The following is a 13,124-nucleotide window of genomic DNA, read 5'->3' on the forward strand; positions in this document are numbered from 1 at the left end:
TACATGTTGTAGTCTTTGCATCTTTTTGGCTTAAACTATTATCCTGTCTCTCCTTACTGCTGAGGATTCCCAACCCTGATGCTGTCATCAAGGCTAGGGACAGAAATGACACATAAACTGGTATAAATGTTCAAATCTGTAACACAACAGAAGTTCAGGGCACATAAATCACTTTCAAAATGCCCGAAACTAGTTTAAGATAAACCTGGATGGATGTTAAATCAAACTTAACTGATTTAGGTTAAATCGATTTATTGAACTTCTGTTTTAGATTCCCTCCAGATTCAAGTTAACTCACCATCCTCCAGCATCCCAGGATGCTTTGCATCTCCTCTGCAAGCCTCTCCTCCCAGGGTGGGTGGGCTAGCCTTGGCCCAAGCTGTCTGCTCAAGCCCAGCAGGGAGGCATGCTCTAGCATCCCCCAGCTTCTGGCCTGGGCCACTACAGGCAGGTGGCTGCATTTCTGGAATCAAAAGTGAATGTCTGTTCAGTTGCTTATTGGTTCAATCTACGCAGCTTAGACTAACCTGCAAAGATTCAATTGATTCAGCCATGGGCTTTTGGACTGTCCGTACTTAGCCCAAGTGTTCTTAATCAAGTGATGTTTGTAAAATGTTTTGAGAACCTCAGCTGAAAGTAACTTCATAAATGTCATGAGATTTCCTTGTCCCTTGCAATCCCACTGATTCATCAGAGGAAGGTGAGATCCTGCCATTATTGCCTGCAAAATAGATAATAATAATAATAATAATAATAATAATAATAATAATAATAATAATAAAAGAAATGAAGTGCTTTTGTGGCTGTTAAGGGTAAATGTTAGATAGTTCAGTGAACACTTTCCAAAGAATAGCTGTGATACATAGAAGTAAGTGATTTTTATAGGAGCAGAATTAAGCCACTGCTGAGATCTTTTGCAAAGACCACTAACTGTGGCCAAATTGCAGACTCATATTCTAGGTTCTCATCACATTTGAAATTTGTAGGAGGAAAGACGGGTCAAATCATTGCTGCTTTAATTTTAGATTCAGATCTGCCAGGGTAGACCATTCTGTTGGTGTTAGTAGTGGTTCAGGTGTGTGTAATGATGGCTGACATCTGCCATAAGGAAAGGAGCAAAATAAGTTGTTTATTTGTACAAATAAGTCCAATTAACTCCTACAGATGGAACTTAATCCATTATTTGTGCAACAAGTCATTATAGTCTATAAGCGCCTTGGCTTGCCATTAGGTGGCTTTAAGTATTTTCTCAGAAGGCAGCACTGTTATGAAATCTTCAGGTCAAAATCATCTGGAATGTTTAGAATGTAATAATCCAAGGTTAAGCTTATGAAGTCTTGAAGAATTTGCCAAATCCGTGTTTGGGAAATATACAGAGGCAACAACAGCTTTATGAGCTTAAATGAATAATTAATGCCATCCAACCAGCACAAAGCAACGAAATCAAACATAGATGTCAAGGGCAGCTGAGTACAAATATGGGCCATTTCATGGGCAACTGGTGCCTCCTGAGTCTGGGGGGGCAAGAGATTGCTGATGGGGTGGGGGGGAGCGGTGGCTGATTGCCACCCAGGGGATCCCCAGCAGCCAATCGCCGAGCCAGCGGCAAAACTAGTTTTGAGGCTTGTGCTTCCAGGGGGTGCACGGCCAATCTCAGGGGGTGCACATGCACCCATGTGCGCCCCTTACACATCGCCAGTGGGCCATTTTGTTCCCTGAATGAGAAAGGCTAGCTGGAGTAGAGGGCAAATAGCCAAAAAAAGAATTAGTGCATCTAATAACTAAACAAGCTCTGGGCAGAGATGCTAGTGAGGCAGTTTTGGAGGCTTTTACTGAGTTTGAGGCCTGTCTTGGCAGCCACAGCAGCTAGTGAACAATAAATAGACCCCTGCAGTATTATTGCTTAGTACTGGTACCTGGTAGCACCTCCAAGATATATCTAGGAACCAGTGAAACAGTCCTGTTTTGGACAGATCCTGTTCCAGGTTCAGAATTGAGGCATGGCTTCTTATGAGCTCCCTTTCCTCATAGCCATGTTGATTTTAGAGGTTTCATTACACAGCAGGTTATGCACACCAAAAGTGCAAAATCAGGAAGCAGATTTTGGTCTGACTGCATTCTTATTTCAAGGATGTCCCTTTTACTCATGTCTTCCTTCCCCATTTTGAAATCTGCTCCCTTGGTTTGAACGGCCTGTGTTCTGCATGGGCATGTGGGAAAGTTTCAGGCCCTGTGTGTAGTTAACCATGAACATGCTCATTTAAGATGAAAGAAGAGTCTACTTGGCTATAAAATAAAATGTTCAAATACCAGGACCTATCCAAGTTCTGTTATCTTCAGTTGAGCAGTACGTGATGAACCAGCTGACGTGACCCTTGGTCACTATTATTCGTGGAAAAAGCTTCTCTCTCTCTTTAAAATCTCAGAGTTCTGCTGACTTATGCTAATACGTTCACTCTTTAAAATGTCCAGTTACTGTATCCAAACCTGGTGCACCTGTCCACAGCTCAGCCACTATCCTGCCCTTTGCACTCAGGCAAAATTTCTAGGGAAACAAAAGTCATGACTGCATAAATAGCGGCTACGTGTTTGAGGAAAGCTCTGTAAGCCTTGTCCTTGAAATGGCAAGCTCTTTGGGACAGGGACTGTCATGCTTATTGTGTTCAGGCGGCTTGTGTCCACCCTTTGGGCCTATCCTGTGCCACTGTGCGGTACAGAGCTCAGGATCCATTCAGCAGCAAAGAGGAAGGAAGAGGGAACTTAACGGTGTCATCTAATGACTGGGGCATCTCCCTCCAGGTGGGAGATCCGGGTTCCAGTTCCCACTTCAGATAGTGTTTTTACGCCTTATCCAATGGCTGTTTAAGCAGCAGAAGCAGTGTGGGGGGCAGGGACCAGACCCAGGTCTCACACCTCCCAGGTAAGTGCTCTCACTGCTACTGTGTCGAATCCTGCCCCTTTATTGCTCCCTTGCTCCAGCTCAGTGAATCTTGCTGTCCTTCCTGCAAAGGAGACCCCTGCTAGCAGGGGAAGTGGCATATGCCCTCATCCAGGATAGCCCATAGCCTAGTGCTCGATGCATGTTTGAACCCTCTTGGGCAGATCTGGGACTTGCCCCTTGGTTTCCTGCATCCGGATGAGTGCTACATAAAAGTGGGGCACCAGCCTCTGCAGCTGTACGTTAAAAAGGGGGTGTCAAACATATGGCCCACATTGCTGTCTGGCCCACTGGGCTACTGGGAACAGGCTATCTGCATGGGCAGGATGACTGAAAACCCCCGGGTCTCCTGCTGCCAGACCTTTGCCACTGCTTGGCCCTGCTATTGCTGGACCTCTGCCACCGTTGCTTGGCCCCCAGTGCCACCAGGACCCTCCAATCCAGATGTCCACGGGTGAATTTGACAGCTCTGCTTTAGAAGAGGAGAGTGAACTCTCTTCACTGCCTTGAAAGTGAGTGTGAGGGCACCTCTCTCCAGGGAAGTGCTGTGGACCCCCAGTAGACAGGGGTGCCTTAGCCACAAAGAGGGGTGGATTTTGTCTGTATGCCCACTTTATGGAAATGGGAGACTCCTCCCTAGCCTGCTCCTGCGACCATACAGCTGAGGGCAAGTGAAACTCGGGGGCATCTGAACCCTAAGCTTCAGGGCTTGGGCCTGCATGTAGGATGCCCGCCAAAGGTTTTGGAAGCATCTGAAGCCCCAGGCAGGGGTGGAGGACCTTTGCCAGTAGTAGGGCCACATATGGGTCTTGAATGACTCATGGATTTAGAATTGATTTGGCTGATTTGACTTGGGACATGAAAATTTGTCCATTAAAAAAAATTATTCTGAACTCAGCCTTGTTCTCAGTGCTTCCTAGTGGGTAACTTGAGGGAGCTGGTCAGCTGGCGCCCAGCTCAGTGTGATGGCGGAGGTAGGTCCAGTTCTGAAGACCCCTTGGTGCCTCGCTCAGATTCTGCTTCAAGGACCAGTGTCAAAGCCCTTTATCGGATCAAATCCAAACTCCCTAGTGAACATCCTGGTGTTTCTAACATCTCCACCTTTTCAGGGAAGACGTTTTGGGCTACCAGATACATGGTCAGAATGCTGAGCTAAGCAAGAAAGTGTATATTAATCCCCTTTCCTATTATTTCTGACTTTGTTTTCCACTTTCAATATTTTCAAAGAATGCTTATGCCACTTAATTGAGGAGGGAGGTGGAAAAGGGATTAGCTGATAATGGGCCCTGTGGACATTAAACTGGCTTAAACGAATCACTGACAATGATCGAGTTCTCAATATGTAACGATAGATGAAAATGTTCAGCAAAATAGCGCTGGCAAATGTGATTTTACTGGGTGCTTTTAGCACCTTGATTTTACCTTACTGCACTGGACAATCAGTGCAACTTTTCAGTCCTTAACAGCATTGCCCTTGCAGATGATTTCTTTTGGGTTGCCTATGTGCCAGAAGAGAAAAAGCTCTTGATACCAAAAATTAGTTCTCACCTGCTTCTATCCTTGTAATCTCTACCTGCTATACAAATCAGTCTTAATGGGTTACTAAAGCCCCAGAGATCTATAATTATAGTATTGAATTTCATGTGCTTACAGGTACTGCAGCAGACTGTATTTTACATATAATATACACAGTAAAATCAAAACTACAGCAGGTTGGGATGCACTAAAAAGTCCTTATAAAGATGGTCTTAATAACTGAAAACCAAGCATTGTTCAAGATTTAACGTGAGCAATAAAGATGCAGCAGCTTTGGGAGTATTAAGCCAGTTGGCACCATGAAAAAATAGATGTTATAGAAAATATTGCACTTGCTGTTGAAAACTGGGCTATCATTTTAGATTCAGAGATATCACAGATGTTCTTTTATAAAAGTGAATGGTAGCCTGTGAATGACCTAAAGCAACCTACCCAATAATTTCCCATAAATCATGATTCATAAGATCTGTTGTTCAGAATTCTTCATTTACAATTTTGTTTCTTTGACCACATAGCTGTGAAAACCAAGATGATAAGCTAGTAAAATATTTCTAAAAATGGATCATCTCTCCCTTGATACCTTTGTTTTTGGAAACAAAATACTCAAGGTTTTCCATATGGAAAGCTGCCCCCCTCCAAAAGGTGCAGAGGATTTCGTACATGGTATTAAAAACATAGAATTAATAAAAGATTAGGATGTCTCTAGAGTTTTGGTACCAACTCTGGGGAGAGGAGAGGATTAAAGTCCCAGTTTGGAAATTCTGCACCTAAAGTCTTTCTTTTGGATCTGGCTGTAGGTAGGAAGTCTCTGCCAGAGGAAGGAATTGAAGTGAGGTTTTCCAAGTCGGCGACTATAGTCCTAACTGCTGGAGCACCTTTTCCTCTGAGACTGAATAAAGCAGATAAACAGTAGTTGTCGGGACATGTGAAAAACAATTTATATGGCATCGGGATTAAAATCAAACCAGCTTAATGAACCTAGACCTTGATTCAGCTCCCACTGAAGCCTACACCAGTGACCTTACCACTGACTCCAGCTTCTGCATGAAAACATCCACCAACCATGTTTACAAGCTATTTTTACCTGCTCTACTGTTTCCTATATTTTTCTCCCGTGTCCTGTTTGTGTAAGGAAGATCTTTTTGTTAACAATATTATGAATCCTGGATTTAATTGAGAAACAAATAGCAATTTGTTTGATGCCATGAAAATCAACACAGAAACGGCTGTCGTAAACTAGAAAGCAAATTGTTTGTTGCTGAAGACAGACATTATCTTGCTAGGTCTATTGATTTCTTCGAGTGTATCTACGTTGTCACAGCTTTGGAAAGAGCCATTTTCTGACTCATGTTGATGTATAAACCTAATTGTATCCTCACGCCGCATGCAGGCTCCATGACCCATTAGGAACATTAACATCATAGGTTGAGCTCTGGTGGATGTATGGCCATTATATGCAGCATAATGCCTGTAGATGTCTGCTTGCAGTTAAAAAAATACAAAGGAAGAGAGGTGTTTTGAAGTTCTGTGTTTTTTGTTTGAGATTGAAGTCCAGTGTCTTGGGACCCGGTGACTTTAGATGACCTTCCGTCTCTATGGACTGTACTAAATTTCAGCCCCTGGAGGCTGTACTCCATACAAAACCTCTGAGCTTTTGAGGGCAGGTGCAAGAAAATCTTCACTGCTCCATAGACCAAGACCTGTTACTGCCTCCAGAATTAGATTTCACAAATCCCTTTTATTTAGCAAGACATCATTAAGTGACTTGTATATACTGCATGCTGGTACCTTTAATTAATATAGGAATGGTGCTGCTCTGGGGAGTTACAAAAAAGATACATTGTTTGTGTGTGTGTGCATGAATACATACACTTGCAGTTATGCTCATGCAACCCCCCCCAACCCCCCTCCCCGAATTAAAAGAACACTATTAATGTCGCAAAATCAAACACAAAAGTTAGAAAATGCCAGGATTAAGGCTGCCTGTGCAACTTTAATGGAGCCCCTTGTCTATATGCATCATGATACAGCCTTTAATTATATGATCACCTACAATTTTTTTTCCAGAGGGCCTCAACCTCATTCAGAGCACAGGGTGGAGGGTACTCACTGAATAAGCAGCTATTCAATATTTTGTTTTATCCTCATTATGCAGTATGTCCACAGGCCTTATTTACTGCATCCTGTTCAGTCCTTGCCCCAAAGATTAAATTATTAATCTCCCTGGGGGCTTTTTATAGCACTCTTATGAGCTGAGTGTTTCACGGACATTAATTAATTAATCTTTACAACACGCCAGGGAGGCAAGGGAGGATTAGTTTTCAGGTGGAGAACTTAGGCACAGAAAAATGGAGGCAAAAGAAAAGGCAGAGGAATTACTGGCCAGTTTTGTGCCTTGGGCAGTGGCCGTGGGTTGGCCACTGGCAGTGGCAATGGTGACAAGGCTGGCAACAGCAGCGGCTGCTATTTTTGCACCCCTCCCCTGCAAGTTGGCACCTGGTGCTGGTGCCTCATTTGTCACCTATCCCTTCTCCCTTAGTTACCTTAATGAGAAAAAAGAGGTCGTTAGCCATGTTAGTCTGAAGCCAGGCAGAAGTGTACCATATAGACTAATTACGTCAGAGGTGCTTTGGGCTGGGATGTTTCAGAATATTTAGTGTTATGCAATATATATATATATATTATATTATATAAAGTCACAACTTCCAGGGAGTTCTGCAGCAGCTAAGCGTGCTGAGCACTTCTGCAAATGGGTCCGGCCCCTCTGCACTTGAGAAGGAAAGACTGCTGGGGTCAGATGCCCCCCGCAAGATGGGCATCAAGACACTTTCTGAAGATTGCCCAGGTTGGCGACTGTGTAAGGTCTCTTCCAGCCCCTAAAAAACTATGAAATGAGACCCTGTGTACTGGACACTCCCTTGAACAATACCTGTGACTAATTAAAGGCATCTGTGACCAGTCCATAGGAAATCTATGTCAGAGCTGTGAGAGAATCCAGGTCCCCGGGGTGGTATTCACCTGATCTATCCATGTTGTAACCAGAAAAGGGGGCATCTTTTGAAGGACCTTTTTGAGGAATAGTGATAGGTCGTGCTTTGCCATTTGGGGGCTGTTCTCAGTACATAACCCAGGGCTATCAGACTGTGAATAGACAAAGACTGCTTAGTCTGGGGGACAAGCCTGTCCGGTTGACATCGCCACATGCTGAAGTTTTGGGCCAGACAATTCCAGTGTCTCTGGGGGCAGAACCCATCACTGAGGCAAGTCCACTGGAGAGCTCCTTTTTAGACTATTGCTGCTTTTGCCAATCCATATCCTTGCAGACATACTAGACACTTAGAAGAGAGGCAGCCCGTAAAGCAATCCCAAACAGGTATTCGTGTGGAGGGAAGGAAGAGGAAAGGGAAGGGCCATGGTCATCGTGGTTCTTGACTATTAAGGCATAGAAGCTGCAAGCCAGACTGTTCCCCATGATGCTCATACAATACTATATATGCAAAGCTCCTATATTGATAAGCTGCACACGGTAGCTACAAATTAATAACCATGTATGGACTAAACAGAGCTAAATTACATGTGAAAGAGCACAGCAAACCTGCCTCTTCATGTACACACAGACACTGCAGGAAGTGCCCTCGATTTTTTTTTGGGTTACAAAATAGGCCAAATGATAAAATGCTCCAGCATCCACCCTCATCACAGCCCAAGTAGCCAGGTATCTCAGGTTTGGTGTCTGGAACGGTGACACCAGCCCAAGCCAGCCTACCCACCTAGTCTTGTGTGCTATCTCGGAAGTTGGTCCAGTGTCTTGGAGGAAGTTTCAGGAAATCCTGATTTAGATAAGGGCTGTCAGGAGGGTTGGTTCATGACCTGAAGCTTGAGGGTTGCTCTCCTTTCCTCACATGCTTTCATTTTCTATCTAGGGGCTAATGTAACGGTGGGTGTTTTGTTACAGAAGTCAGGGAGGCACCTACTAGGCCTGGGTCCCCTTTATCTCCTCAATGTTTCTATACACTGTGCTCTTGTCCGGAAGGACTAGATGCTGCCTTCCCTAGGCCTGCTCTCTTTGGACCACTCTCTGATGGGTTGGTGGGAGGAGGAGAATCCTGTTTCTTTCTGACTTCGGGAGCAGCAAAGAGCCATTCTCTCTTATTTTTTCTGACTGCCTGAGACCAGAGACATGAAACGTGACTATTCTCTTTGACAAAACTTCCATTTCTGCCTGGAACCTAGGGTGGACGGAGGCTGTTTTGTACAGTGGTGTGCCTCCACGTTAAAGAGGTAGCGACACAATGAGGAGTCTACCCCGGTGGGTCAGAAGGGCTCTCTGTTAACTCTCTTTGGCAATGCTTTTGGTGGGGGATAAGATGAGGATGTGGTGGCTACTACACTTCTTGGATCTGGGGATGTGGATGACTAAGGAACATGACGATTCATCCTCCTGAACAAGAGCGGAGAGAAAGGGGTTGAAGGTGCTAAGCAGGTCAGCCTCTCTGACACAGAATACGGGCAACCCTTGCCATTCGCAGGTGGATGTGGTCTTGAGATCCCCACGAATATTGTACTGCGTCATCCGCATTCAAAACTTGTTCAGGCTTGTAGCCTTTCCCTCAATGATTTTAAGAAGCTGTGCGGGATAATCCCGCGCTGCTTCATGGTCTGCTAACGCCGATTCCCCAATCAACTTCACATTATGTAGGCCGTGCCTCTTTTTCAATTTCTCGAACCGCCCCTTACTTGTGGAGCACAGTAACAAAATGCCATGACACCGCGCGGGGAGAGAGCGTAGGTTGGCGAGCCGCACCGTGAATATTTGAAACCGTGAATCGCAAATCCGCAAATAGCGAGGGTTTCCGGTACACGCATACCAATGCAAATATAGGAGAAGGAAAGGGTAGATTTTTACAACCAATTAATCCCTATGTCCCAAAGAAACTAGGACGGTGGAACAACCTCGTTCTGTATCAACCTATCTCTAGCTGGGAGCACAGCAGCAGCTCTGCCTTTGCTGTTGCAGGACCGATCACATGTATTTAAAACACACTTTCCCCCTTTCATGCTGCGTAGAGGAGCTGAAGTCAGACCTCTCTTTGGGTGATTTAGCACTAACAGCTGAAAAAAGGGCCACGTAGCCTCTGTAAAGCTGCCTTTAAGCCTTGGGCTTAGCATCATTGCATCTAACCTGAGCTGCGACACATTCAGGGATAGCTATATTTGCCTGCTTCCTTCTGTGCGTTGGCAATAATCAACTTGGTCCCCCTGCTTCTTTCAGCGCAGCATACAGCTGTCTGCTGAAAAGCAGTCACACTGTGTGCTGCTTGGAGCGGGATGCTAGTGTGTTTTTGGAATGTGTTTCCTAGTGTGTCTCCTGAGGGCTTAGGGGGAAGAAAAGCCACTGTTCTATCCCAGACACGTGCACCTACAGCAGGATTGGAGGGACCCCTTGCTGGAGTCACAAATAGAGGATTTACCCTCCACTATAGAAATGGAATAAGCTCCAAAGCAAAAGGCTGAGCTGACTCACTTCCAAGAGCCCTTCTGCATAATGAGAACTGAAAATCTGGCCTCGCACACCCTATGCTTGCTATTAAAGAGAGGAGATGGGGCAAGTGGAGATCATTTTCAAACTAGCAGTTAACCCCTTTTATACAGGGCCCAAACTTTCCTTGGCTGGTTCTGCTTTCAAACAACCAAAGAGTTTTCCTAGACACTTTGTACAGCTTTAACAAAAGGGTCTTAAGGAAGTAATGATGCTGCCTAAATAAATTTGGGAGCTGGCAGGAAGAATCAAAACGATCCAAAACTGATCTAATAACCCGAGTGTTTTGGCAAGATAAGCTGATGTATCACGATGCTATATCCAAAGCAATTCTGCAAACCTGATGGTTTAAGTCTACTGTCTTTGTAAAATGCTGCTGATTTGGCCTTAAGGGAGTGAAGCTCACTGGTTATAGCGGATGAGTCTGAATTAGGAACTCGGTAGTGCATTTGAAGTTCTTTCACCAGCCCCCCCGTGCTCCTTTGGGCAAAGTGAATTAGGACTTCCAAGTTTTGAGTATCCATGACTGGGGCCACATTTCCAAGTTTCCATGTAAGCATTTCAGGTGTCAAGTGCTCAGCTCCTAGCAGCTCCCATCACACCGCTCTTGGCCACACTTCCTAGTGGGCCTAGCCGTTTTGGAAAGCCAGCCTGAATTTTGGTGCCTAAGCAAGACCTGAACCGTTCTGAAAATCTGCCCTCAACTGTTGAGTGCTGAGCCTTTGTGAAAACCCGGCTCTTTAATATCTTTATGCTTCTCTTGTCTCTCATAGAGACAATATGAAGCTTAATCCATGTCTGTAAAGGGTGTAAGGCTCTCAGCAATATGTATTAATCTCCGCATCATATGCAGCATTTTGCTGGTGAATAACGTAGGGGGGTAATGGTATCTCTGGTGACTTGCAATTACTCGAGCCTGGTCATTAAAATCTGCACGATTTCTATGACCAAGCCTATTCAAGAAAGCTAATTGTTTGCGGTAACAAATAAACATGCTGCAGTCAAAAAGTATCCTGCTGAGTGAAGGTGACTGATTTGACTCTGGAAGCTCTTTCTTTGTGAGAATAAGAATTCCCCTGTCTTTGGAAAGCCAAATGGAAACACACAGAGACTCCCCGGAAACACATGTACCTATACACGGGCAGTACAAATGTTGCCCATCTTACAGCTCCCTGAGGATTCACAATGGGGGAGGGGGGGGTCAAATCCCCAAAGAGTTTCAAGTTCCTCTTACAGACTGGGGAAAAAAAATAGAGCCTTCAAACCCAATGCTCCAGGCATCACCTGTCATTTTCTACCCAACTGGCACATATTATTGATCCTTTTAATCCCTTTTCTTTGAAACTCAGTAGCCAGCTGATCTTTAGTTCCACCAGAGAGCCCTTCCTCCACCTCTACAGGTAGTCAATGGCTGGTGGCTCACCCCGGCCCCCCCAGCAATCAGTTTTTAATTTGGCTTATTGTGAGCCCAGAGCAGCGTATGTGTGTTCAGTACGGGGGGATGTATCAGAATCCTAAACTGCACATTGATTGCTTGATGGACGTTGAGCTGGGATTATAACGTGGTGGCAGGGAACATCTTGTTAACTTTCTGAGAGCGTTTCGCTCCCGGCCGCGTCGAAGCGAGACAGACCTGAAAGAGCCACTCGAAGGCAGCAACGGAATTAAGTACAAACGTTAAAAAAGCTTTTATTTACATGGAGTAAAGTACATTTAAAAACAAAAAACACCCCAACCAAAAACGACCCACAGGCTTGAACAAAGACATAATAAAAATAGAATAGAGCTCTTTATGTACAAAAATACAATTTTCATATGAATGAACATCTTGAATAAATTAAACAAATATCAGGCCCAGTTGCTGAATGCCCCGCGTCTAGTCCTACTCTAAAGCAGCACTGGAGGCTGAGATCCATAATGCATGAAACCAGCTCCTTGTCTTTTCCTCTTCAGAGGAGGATTCAGCGAGATGCTGAGCGCGGCCGGGGAGGCCGAGCCCTTTCCAACTCCGCGCTTCCCCGGGTGTCGTGCGGGCCGGCCCCCCGGGGGAGGCACTACGGACCGGGCCGCATCAGCCCCTTAAGCCTTTTCATTGTATTGTCAGGCCGTTCAAACCCCATTTTCATGCTCATTTTTCTTCATTAGAGTCCGACAAATTGTAAAATTGACTTTTCACCTCGTCTGCAGCAGCAAATCTGTCCCCTTTTTTCTTCCCTTTTCTAACCGGCACCCCGGCGGCGGCGCGGGTCAGCGGGAAGGGAAGCCACAAGGCGGGGTGGAGGTGTGGAGTTCAGGACAGTGCAAGGGGAGAGGGCGCGAGTCCTTTCGAGGGGTGGTGTGGAGGTCATGACGGTGTGACAGGAGTGGGAGAAAGTCCTGTGGGGGGAAGGGAAGCCACGAAGTGGGGTGGGATTCAGGACAGTGCAAGTCCCGGCTGAAGGAGGGCTGAGAAACCCCGGCGGGGGGGGAACCGGAGCCGCCAGCCTGGACGGGAGGCTGCCGGGCCCAGCAGGCAAGCAAGGCCTGAGGCGAAGGCGGGCGCTAGCGGTGCTGCCCGCAGCAGGCCGGGCCCTGGCCGGGCCCGGGGCCGTGGCCGGGGCTCTGCAGGCCGCGGAAGGGGAGGAGCGTGTCGGCGGCGCCGTAGGCGAGGTCGTCTGAGGCGGCGGGGCTGGCGGAGCGCCACGAGCCCGCGTCGCTGCCGGGGCTGGGCGGCCCGTGGGCGCGGCGCGGGGGCGGGCGCGGCAGGCGCTGGTCGGCCAGGCGCAGGGTCTCGGCCAGCGCCCAGATGTAGTTGTGGGCGAAGCGCAGCGTCTCGATCTTGGTGAGCTTGGTGTCGTCGGGGAAGGTGGGCAGCACGCCGCGCAGCGCGTCCAGCGCCGCGTTGAGCGTGTGCATGCGGTGCCGCTCGCGGTCGTTGGCCTTCACCCGCCGCGTCTCGGTCAGCGCCCAGATGTAGTTGTGGGCGAAGCGCAGCGTCTCGATCTTGGTGAGGCGCGCGTCGTCGGGCAGCGTGGGCAGCACCCCGCGCAGCGCATCCAGCGCCGAGTTGAGGTGGTGCATGCGGTTGCGCTCGCGGTCGTTGGCCTTCATGCGCCGGCTGCGCTTCTGCCG

At 46.9% G+C, this 13,124-nt stretch overlaps 1 long non-coding RNA gene across 1 annotated transcript; it reads left to right on the plus strand.

Moving 5' to 3' along the window:
- Nucleotides 1–469: 469 nt before the first annotated feature.
- LOC109310289 lies at nucleotides 470–12,534 on the plus strand. The gene is made up of 3 exons (XR_002101184.1): nucleotides 470–584; nucleotides 867–872; nucleotides 12,523–12,534. It is a non-coding gene; the product is annotated as an uncharacterized LOC109310289 (long non-coding RNA).
- Nucleotides 12,535–13,124: the final 590 nt, after the last annotated feature.

This window comes from Crocodylus porosus, unplaced genomic scaffold (assembly GCF_001723895.1).
Source record: "Crocodylus porosus isolate Cpor-Errol unplaced genomic scaffold, CroPor_comp1, whole genome shotgun sequence".
Lineage (NCBI taxonomy): Eukaryota > Metazoa > Chordata > Crocodylia > Crocodylidae > Crocodylus > Crocodylus porosus.